This window comes from Terrapene carolina, unplaced genomic scaffold (assembly GCF_002925995.2).
Source record: "Terrapene carolina triunguis isolate 2854851 unplaced genomic scaffold, T_m_triunguis-2.0 Scaffold66, whole genome shotgun sequence".
NCBI classification, from domain to species: domain Eukaryota; kingdom Metazoa; phylum Chordata; order Testudines; family Emydidae; genus Terrapene; species Terrapene triunguis.
This window is the reverse complement of record NW_020664417.1, coordinates 58,044,870-58,056,023: the sequence shown is the minus strand read 5'-3', so window position 1 is coordinate 58,056,023 and position 11,154 is coordinate 58,044,870. Positions and strand designations below refer to the sequence as shown.

At 41.4% G+C, this 11,154-nt stretch overlaps 1 pseudogene; it reads right to left on the bottom strand.

Annotated features, from left to right (window-relative positions):
* Positions 1-9,729: 9,729 nt before the first annotated feature.
* The window catches only part of LOC112114779, a 7,486-nt pseudogene continuing 6,061 nt past the window's right edge, over positions 9,730-11,154 (bottom strand).

Here is an 11,154-nt window from a genome sequence, read left to right as displayed (position 1 = left end):
TGCTCTTCAAACGCTTCTGTGATTTCAGACATACAATGTAAGAATTGCCATACTCCATCAGTTCAGTGGTCCATCTGCAGAGGCCAGAAGATGCTTCAGAAGAAGGTACAAGAGTAACCCATGGAATAATCTGCCTATAGGGAAAATTTTTCTCCTACTCGTCAGTTTGTGGTTAACGTAACCCTGAAGAATGAGGGTTTATATTCCTTATATGTTTTTCTTACCTAACATAACTGTGGATGTTTTCATTATCCATGTAAATGTTAATCATTTATTGAATCCTACTCAAGCTTCAGTAATATCTGGTGGCTCATTGAGTTTCACAGCTTTGTTATGTGGTTTTTTTTTTCTTCTTTTTCTTTTTTTAAGAGGAGCATTCTCTTTTCATGCCTCTAACTGCTTTTGTGGCCCATTTCTGGACGCTTTCTAGATCTACTATATATTTTTTACACATGGGTTCTTACTGAAAACAGTATCTCAGATAATATGAAATTCTCAGTGTTGTTTTCAGATCCATTCCTTTTGTGGTTTAAGATTTTGTTTGCTTTTCTTACTCCTGCTTTTATGAGAGGAACCAAGCATTTAGAGAGAGGATTTTAAAATAGTCTACACATGTCTTTTTTGCCTGTAGGCTTACTATACCTAGCTTGTATGAGCTGTCCAAAATGATGCCCTCTGTAGTCTTTCTCCTGAATAGCTATAGCAGATTTAGAAGTCCGTAATGTGTATAAGTAATTCAGATAATTTCTCCCAATACACATTACCTTGCATTTGTCAACACTTATCTCGTCTTTTGTCATGTTGCCCATTGTTCATTTGAGTCAGATCAGTCTATGGTTCAACTTGGAAGTTATGGGTTTACAAAACTAACTTCTTCAAAAAAATCTCCATGAAAATCAAGGTAATTTATTCAGACAGGCCTACTCAGGACATTTCCTGTTTCTACTCACCCAGAACTTGCCTGAAGCTGCAGGACATGTTGGAAAGTATGTATGTTCATGTAAATGAGAGACGGCAACCCAACACCCCTAGATAGGGTGACCATATTTCCCAAAGACAAAATGGGACACCCCTGGCAGCTCACCTGAGGGCCCCCCTCGCTGTTGCCCGGTTGCTGGAACCCTACCCCCCACTGCATCAGGCTGTTGCCTGGTCGCTGGAACCCTGCAGCCCCCCTCCCTCCTGCTTTATCTGGTCTCTGGAACCCTGCAGGGGGCTCTGCATGCTGGAATGCTGCTCTCCCCTGCCCTGTCTCCCCCATGCAGGGGGCTAGCATCTCCGCTGGTCCCCTCCACACCGCACCCCACTTTTTTGATAGAAGTGGGCATTTGTCCTGTTTGCTCTTGCCAACTGATCAAGGCAGCAAGAGCAAATGAGAGAAATGCCTCCTTTTGGAAAAAAAGTCGGGACAGGCAGGACAGGGCTTAAAAAAGGAATTGTCCCAGCCAAAATGTGATGTATTGTCACCCTACCCCTAGATATGCCTTGGTTTGCTGTCCAAACTCAAAGCAATGTGCCGATTAAAAAGAAAAACTGACAATTTAATACATCTCAGGGCTTTATTAGCCTCATTGCTAGAATTACTGTGTCTCATGGTGAGAGCAGCCACATCTTACAATGGCTGTTATTGCAGCTGCCATTGTCTAAGGCATTTCTATCCTATGTCATGTCTCTACTTTTACGCAACTTTTTGTTGTACTACCTTTGGTAAGATTTCCAGCTAAGGGAAAGATTTTCCTGCTGAGATGCGTATGTGGCACATTAAACTAAGGAGTTCTCTGGACTGAAGTGATGACTGGAAATATGGTCATCGACTGCTGATCTAGTTTGTAACTGCAGCCATTTGTGCCTATACATGCCACCTGTGGCTGCTTGCACTCTGTAGTCAATCTTACGCTTGTGCTGCAGCAGACATCTATTGCAGTAAATTTGCAGCCAATGTTCCCAGTGTGTTTCGATAATTGCTGCTGGCAACTGAAGCAGATGCAATGTGTATAGGAGTAGATATTCCTGCTGACTTCAATTTAGGCAAGCCATGAATCCACAAATGAGTCACCATAGAAACGGCAAAGAAAAGAAGTGAGTCAGTCCTTCGCTGATGATCACCTGCAGGTAATAGAGATGTGCTGGTAATGGGCCCAAATTCACACTTTGACACGCAGAGGACCACCCTTACTTAACTAATGCATTCTCTGCTGATCCAGGAACATAGTCTGCTCATAAATAACGAAAGGTTGCACCCACCTCTTCAGCTGCTTTACCATAAATTACATAAACAAATGAAATTAAATAGCCCATAGAACACTGAATTCCCTTGCCCTTCATAAGTCTCATTCACCCTTGAAAGCTCACCTCCTCAGCAGCCTGCACAAATAAAGGCACCTTACAGTGTAGGAAGGGGAGGAGGCGGAGGGATAGGTGGGGGAACAATCTCCCTTGCCTGATCCCAGGGGCTGTGGCAGCAGCTGCTCTAGCCCCTCTGGGTCCCAATCTCACCTCTGTCCCCCGGGTGTGCATACAGTTACTGCCTCCCCATTGGTGGAGGTTTGTCCTGCCCTGTCTGCTTGGACTCTCAGCTCCCAAACAATCAGATTCTGGCCAGCGCATCCTGGCCCCAGCAGCAGGAGGGGAGGATCACATCTCCACCAATGGGGAGACAGTATCTGGAGAGGGGGTGGAGTCTGAGGGGAAGCAGAGCCAAGTGTGGGTGGGAACATAGATGTGGGGGTGGCAACATAGATCAGTCCCAGCTATATTTCAATTGTGGGGGTGTTAGCCCCCCTTTGCTCTCTCACCCAGGTCAACTGATCTGGGCTATTTTAGATCACAGCAGCTGAGGGCCTCTCACACAAAGAATGCTCGACAACCAGCCACTTTCCCTTAAATTAAAGAGGTTCTAGCTCAAGTACCCCTGCAAATCACAACTGTGGCAGGATGGCTCCAAGAGAGAGGTTGTCTCTAATGGGAAGGTCCCAAAACTTAAATCTGGAATCTGACAGGCAGCCGGTGTGTAGCTCATGGAGCACCGGTGACATTGTGCTATCCCTGCGTAGGAGATGGGACGTTGCATTCTACACTCTGAAGCGTGTTATTAAACTGCAGAAGATTCAGTGTGTGCTTGAGGTGTGAAGATTATTTTCAGTTCATGGTCTTGCAATTACAACAAAAGTAACCTCACTTTTGGTGGTCTTTGATCTGAGGATAGGAAATAAGAAAGGAGAGCAGACCATATATCCTATGCTTGGCTGATTATTTCATGAAGACCTAGCCATCTGGCAGGAAAATTGTTTTATGATGATGAGTGTGGGTTCACATTAGTAAAGAGAGAAAATTCTTTCTGATTGGGAACATGGGGAAAAGGGCTATCTCTGAGCTTCATTATTCAACAGCCAATGACAAAGATTTTACACCAGATTTTGCTGGAGATACGTGTCAGGAGACATAACTGGTTCATATTTATAATTTTTAGATTTGCTTCTTTTATCTCTGTCAGGACAGAGGTTGTTTCCCAATCAGTAAGGCACCAGCATCTGATGTGAAAGCAACGAGGTTTGTAACAGGTATATTAAACTTCTAAAGTGTTTCCATTAAGCAGTCAAACATACCCTATTTGGCTGCTGATACACATCAGGAAATGGCATTACTGCCTTTATTTTCATTCCAGAAACCCAGAAGGATAAACCATTAGTTTCTCACCTCCCTCTGTAAATAGTGTGATTCATGTAAATACAAATAGGAACATAGCAACAGACAGTTGCCACGTCATTCTGGTACCGTGGCCAGGGGTCCATTGATTGCAATGTGTCTTGTTTATAGAGCGAGCTGCACTTTAGATCCCTTTTTGTCCCCCTTGAGTGTACTGCTCCTTCACCTTTCTCAAGGGTGGAACCGTGCATTTCTAGGTCTGGATATCTGGATAGCTTCCCTGTTCCCCTATCGTGTTAACACGACAGGCCCAACTGGGTTTGGTACCTGTAATTCCAGTACTCTGGGAGCCTGTGACAGCGGCTGATAAATGTTTCAAACAATAGTTTCTACAAAGCAAAGCATTATTTATTCCTTCACCCAGAAGTGCACAGCACACAGAACAAAGGATTAAAACAACAAAAGGTCCATATGCCTATATCCCCTTACCTATACCATAATCTTTCCTTCCACACGTCTATTAGTTCCCTTCAGTCTAATAGGAGTTCAGTGTCTAGGCACTTTTGAAAATCTCACTGGGCACCTAGGTGCTTCTTTAGGTGCCTAAATCATTGGCTTGGGTGGGGTGGGGGGCAGGGTACCTGGGCCATGGCCCAACCGCCTTTTGGCCCACCCAGCCCAGCTCAGGGCAGGCAATCTAGTGCCAGGATTCTTTCTCCTCCTTCCTGGGAGTACAGCCAATAGGAGGGAAGTTAGATATTTCCTGCTGCTGGCTGCGTCTGGCACTGCTGAGCAGCTCTTGCCTCAGGTTGAAGTGTTCTTGAAGAATTATAACATTCAAAAATCAGCCGGAGAACACTTCAACCTCCCTGGTCACTCAATTACAGACCTAAAAGTCGCAATTCTTCAACAAAAAAACCTTCAAAAACAGACTCCAATGAGAAACTGCAGAACTGGAATCAATTCGCAAACTGGACACCATTAAATTAGGCTTGAATAAAGACTGGGAGTGGATGGGTCATTACACAGAGTAAAAACTATTTCCCCATGCTAATTTCCCCCCTACTGTTACTCACACCTTCTTGTCAACTGTTTGAAATTGGCCATCCTGGTTATCACTACAAACGTTTTTTTTTTCTCCTGCTGATAATAGCCCACCTTAATTGATTAGTTTCATTAGAGTTGGTATGGTAACACCCATTTTTCATGTTCTCTGTGTAGATATATCTTCCTACTGTATTCTCCACTGCATGCATCTGATGAAGTGGGTTTTAGCCCACGAAAGCTTATGCCCAAATAAATTTGTTAGTCTCTAAGGTGCCACAAGTACTCCTCATTCTTTTTTCATATAAGATAAGAGCTCATCTCTGCAGTCAGAAAGGAAGCAGAATCCATTTTCAGGTCTTTCCACTTCATCAGTAAACGAGATGAAGGTGATCATGATTAAGTGCTGAAAAGATGGGATGAATATTTTATTTCCTACAGGGATACATGAAAGAGCATGTTTCTATCAAGTACATCAAGATGAAGGGTAGACAGCTGAGGTTTTTGATGGACACCTTTGCAAATTAGCTGAATCTTGTTTTAGCAGAAAATCTAATGTAACAGGAATAAGATCTATTTAGAAATAAGACCTATTTCCAATAAGACAATAGAAATAGCTCATCATAAAAACTGAAAGCCTAAAGTGCATGGAGGGGACTAGAGGACTGAGCTAAAATTGCATCTGTATGTCTTTGATAGTTATCAGAAGTCCGTATAACTGTTTGGCCATATGAAAAGCACAAATCTACCATCCCAATTTAAACTGGTTGCTAACCTAGACAGATAATCTCATATGCAGGAGGCTTAAATTATTCTGTCCCTAGAGCTGGTTGATGCTCATTAGCTGCACTTTTGGGGAATCTTGTGCTAGTACTGTGGATGGCTTCAGACTTCAGGGCTGTTAGTCAGGCATCTTTTCTAGAGTATGTATGGCTTTTTCTTTTAAATATTTGAATAAAAATAATTTAAACACCTAACCTGCTAAATTTGTCAGGGGCTTGAATAAGATCACTCACAGTACAGGAAAGAGCCAGACAATGACAGCATCTCATAGAGGTAGAGAACTTTTTTATTCTGACCCGCTAATGGAACAGACGCCAGTTGATGGCAATGTTACAATGGGAGTTGATGGTATAAAAGGCACTGGAGACCACATTGGCTTGGTCCCTAGCTCAATATAGATATACTTTACAATTGTGCTAATGAAATTATTGGAAATGTACAGGAATGATGAACATATTACAAGGGTGCTACATATGAAAAAGTATTACTTTGCATGGGGAAGATGTTCAATATGGGAGGAGGGAAGGACTGATAAATATAAAGGGCAGCATGAAAGAAGGCATAGAACAGAAGTTGGAGAAGGATACGAAGGTGGCAGTTAGGGAGGGGGTTTGAAAAGCACAAAGCGAGTTTAAGGGGAGAGTAGGAAGTAACTGAACTGGACATGTACGAAGCAGAGTTATACAGACTGAAAGTGGAGAAACAGAAGCTGAGCTCAATGTAAATTGTATTTAGCAGCAGCACTTGGAGTGGATTGAAGGGGCAGCAAGGTGAAAGAGCCAAGGGTCCCCACCAGGAAGAGGCTGCAGTGGTCCAGGCAAGAGATATAGCTGCTGTCCCTTGATTACTCTACTTAGGCATCTTGTGTGCAAGTGTAAATGATATCAGGGGAAATTATGTGTAGCTACTGTCACACCTCACTTCCTGCACTTCAGCTGTCCATTTTGCTGGAGCATAGGCCAGATTTCTTTTCAGAAAGCATTATACAGAACAAAACCCAGGACCATTGCATTTAAATCCTGAATTTAGGTCGTAATACCTACTAATTACCTACTAGTAACTGTATCATACAGTTACTTAGTATACAAATATTTACATTTAATACAAAGTATTTTGAAACTAAGCTCTGGTCCAGCTGCTTTAGATAAGAACGTAAGAGCTGCCATACTGGGTCAGACCATGGTCCATCTTACCCTGTATCCTGTCTCTGACAGTGGACCATACCAGAATTTCAGAGGGAGTGTACGGAACAATGCAATTATAAAGTGATCCACCCCTGTCTTCCACTCCTGACTTCTGATAGTCAGAGGTTTAGGGTCACACTGAGCATGGGGTTGCATCCTTGATCATCTTGGCTAATTGCCATTGATGGACATATCCTTCATAAACTTATCCAGTTCTTTCTTGAATTCAGTTATACGTTTGGTCTTCACAACATCTCCTGGAAATTAGTTCCACAGGTTAGGTATGCATTGTGTGAAAAAGTATTTCCTTTTGTTTGTATTAAACCTGCTGTCTATTAATTTCACTGAGTAATCCCTGGTTTTTGTATTGTGTGAAAGAGTAAATAACACTTTTCTATTCACTTTCTCCATATCATTTATGATTTTATAGACCTCTATCATATTTCCCCTTAGTCATCTCTTTTCTAAGATGAACAACCCTAATATTTTTAGTCTCTCCTCATATGGAAGCCACTCCATACCTTTTATCAGCATTGTTGCCCTTCTCTGAACCTTTTTATAGGTTCATATAGTGGCATTCTGATATTTTCTGTCAGATTTTCTATTCCTTTCATAACAGATCCTAACATTCTGTTAGTCTTTTTGAACGCTGCTGCTCATTGAGAAGAAGTTTCCAGAGAACTATCCACAATGACTCCAAGATCTCCTTCTTGGGTGACAACAGTTAATTTAGAACCCATCATTGTATCTGTATAGTTGGGATTATTTTTTCCAGTGTGTATTACTTTGCACTTATCAACGTTGAGTTTCATCTGCCATTTTGTTGCCCGGTTTTGTGAGATCCCTCTGTTACTCCTTGCAGTCTGTTTTGAACTTAACAATCTTGAATAATTTTGTATCATCTGCAGATTTTGCCATTTCACTGTTCACCCCCTTTTTCCAGACCATTAATGAATATGTTGAATAGCACACGTCTCACTACAGATCCCCCATGTTCATCTCTCCCCACTGTGAAAGCTGTCCATTTATTCCTACCCTTTGTTTCCTATCTTTCAGCCAGTTCTCTCTTATCACATGGCTTCTTAGTTTCCTTAGCAGCCTTTGGTGAGGGACCTTGTCAAAGGCTTTCTGAAAATCCAAGTACGCTATATCCACTGGACCATCCTTATCCACAGACTTGTAGACTCCCTCAGAGAGTTCTAATAGATTGGTGAGGCATGATTTCCCTTTATCAAAGCCATCTTGACTCTTCTACACAAATCATGTTTATCTGTGAATGTTCTTTCTCACTGCCCAGAGCTAGAGTGGTAGCTCTTAGGCGGAGCTTGCTACTGAAACAAACTTGTGCAGCTAAAGGGGGGTAAGAGGCTCCAAAAGATCCAAGCAAAGGCTTAAATTAATAAGGAGAGGGGAAAGGGGCCTATCAGGTCCTACCACTCTCCCTCTGGCTGGCCAATGGGAGGCAGAGACTCATGGAGGGGGAGAGGACCATTGTTGTGTTCCCCAGCGGGTGCTCCTCCCTCCTACTGGGGCTGCCCACCACATCGCGAGTCCAGGTTTTCCACCCAGTGAGACGATGAGCATATGGCAATTGAGCAATCTGGTAATGGATTCCCTCTGGAGTACCATGACCTCTAATACTTAAGAGAGACAGGCTCTCACTCAGGAGAAGGCAGGTTAGGAGAAATGTGCCATCAGCTGTTTCCAGGGCAGGTCATAGGAGGAGGTTGGCTAAAACAATGTGAGCTGGTTCAGCACCATTCCTGTAGCTGAAGAGGAACACCCATCTAACTTAGCTTGTAGTGAAGTGTAAGATTAGATGAAATTAACGATGTATGTAGGCCACTTATTGTTTTAGAATATTTTTTTCCTAATGCTTTGTTCCCCCAAATGAAGATTGCAGGAGTTGTGTGTTCTGTGCATATATAGGCAAACAGCTTTACACAAATGTGTGTATGGTTAACATCGAACCATCTAATTTAGTCAAGCAAGACAAAGTACATTTTTCTATTTTTAACAAGATTGTAAATGGCATAACTAAAATGAGTAGTAAACAGAGTACAATATATAGAAAGTATTCAGAAGCTCTTGAGCAAAGCCTTCATCATTCTGCTGCATAAATATGTAAATTAAAATTCCAATATAGCTAATTCATTTCTTCTATGATTATTTGAAGTTTTGAATTGTTTAATATTTGTAATTGCTCATTGTTGAATCTGCTCATTTTCATTTTGTGCAGATTTCAATCACAGTCGTTTTCTGCATTATCTCTAGGAACAAGTAGTGGTTAGACTTCAGGGGGAAAAGTAATGATTTCTTCCTGAAGGTAAGAATAGATTCACCTATTGCCATATGTAAGCCACATCACCATTTCTCCTTTGAAATTTTATTAGCATGCTCAATTCCTCTTAGAAGTGTAATTTGCAGTGATCATGAGTGATTGACATAGATCCACAAAGACGCAATAAAAAAAATCTATGAATATGAATCACATTCAGTTCTATCAGTGATACTTTGTCCCTGGCAGGGCTTCTGTCTACAGCAGGGGTTCTCACAACAAATTTTTTGCAGGTGGCCTCATTGACACTTTTTTCTAAAATTATTTATTTTTCTTAAAGTTAATAAAGTAATATGCACATATATACATCCAAATCATTGTAATTTATTTATGTAAGGTTTGGTGTGTTTTTTTGCAGACTCAATAATAAAAATAATGCACAGTTATCTCTATGCTTTACTGGACCTAACAGATTAGAAACATAAATAAAGTGCTTTGCATGTTCTTGTCTTCTTTATTATTCTTTCTTTTGCTTTTTTGGTAAAAGTGGTTGTCTATACAACAATTTTTGAAGTAAATTTAAAAGAGCTTTGACATAATAGAAGTCCAAATAATAATGAAAAAAACATATCTGCAAATAGGTCCACATTTTTTATTTCAGAAACAGACAAAAATCAATCCAGCTCAGTAATAATGATAATATTAACAATAAACCTAATCCTATTATATTGTATGTTAGAAATACAGTGTGATAATAAAAGTTCTGGGTTATACACATCCATTGTGTGGATCAGATTACTTGCAAAAATGCAGCAGCTCTTTGAAAGGAAAGTCGGCAGGATATCAATGCTCCTGTGAAATTAGAAGAGACTCTTCGAGGCTAGCATCAGTGAGGTGGTTTTGGTACTTGTTTTTCATAAAATGAAGTGCACTGAATGCCCTCTCACACAGCACAGTAGTAGAAAACAGGGACAAGAAAAGCAAAGCAACTATAGCTAGTGGCTTGTAGGTGTCCTCAAACAGGTACCCATTACTCCAGAACTCCTGTATTGTAACACTGGGTTGACTGAAGTATGTTTTCATTCTTGAATCATTGCACATTTTCAGCCTGAGGAACTTGAGATTCCTTAAATCCAAAGAGTCAAAGGAAGCTAATCTACCTTGCAAGGTGGTAGTTTGTTTGCAGCCAAAAAGGCTGAACAAGAATTGTTGAATGGGTCAGTCACAAAGATGTACTGACGGAAAAAATTTCCCTCACTGAAACAATTTTCAAGATCCTCCGAGAGGATACTCAGGTATTCGGTTACAGCTAAGCTGACTTTTTGCTGCTCATTCTCATCCTGACAGCTGAGAAACTGGTAAAAAACTGAAAAGTCCCATTCCTCTTGTAGGTGATGGATGATGTCAGTGATTGTCATTCTAAATGTATTAATTATTTCAACGCTAGCAAATATTGTTAACTGAGGTTTCTGAAGCTCCAGGTTCAAGGAAGCAAGCGGTGGTAAAAACTCTTTAAAAAAGAACAGGCAACCATGTACTTCGGATTTTGTAGCTTTTGGGACAGTTCCGGTGAAACTTTATTCAGAACCTCAATGAGCTCTTCCCAGAGCTCAAACAGCCTCTGTACACTGTCATTAAAACTAAGCCAGCAGACTGGGCTTTAATGCAGCAGCACCTTGTGTGTTTCACAGCCCATTTCACACAGAGTTGCAAATCTCCCTTTATTGACACCGCTGGTGTTGACAGCATTGATGCATTTTTTCACTATGGATTCAACCTCATCCATACTTTTCATTGAAGCTTTGCTGGCAAGTACTTCTTGGTGGGTAAAACAGTGAAACAAGAAAAGTTTAACTGTTCTTGGAAGCAGTTCAGCACTTCTACTTGTGCACTTTGCATAGCTGCTGCCCCATCAGCTGTCAAACCACAGAGACTGTCAAAGCTAACATAACATTCCTGCATTCTCGCCTGAACACATTCAAAAATGTATTTGCTAGTAGGCCTATCTCTGATGCTCACCTGACATAAAACACCTTCAGAAAAACAATGGCAATCACAGTCCAAAAAGTGAACACATATGATTTACCTTGGGATTCCTCATGAAATCAAGGCTCTCATCCAAGCACAGACTGTAGAAAGGGCTTGCTGTGACCAGGGCCGGCTCTAATTTTTTTGCTGCCCCAGGCAAAAAAAAAGCGCCGCCCTGCCGAACCCCCCCCC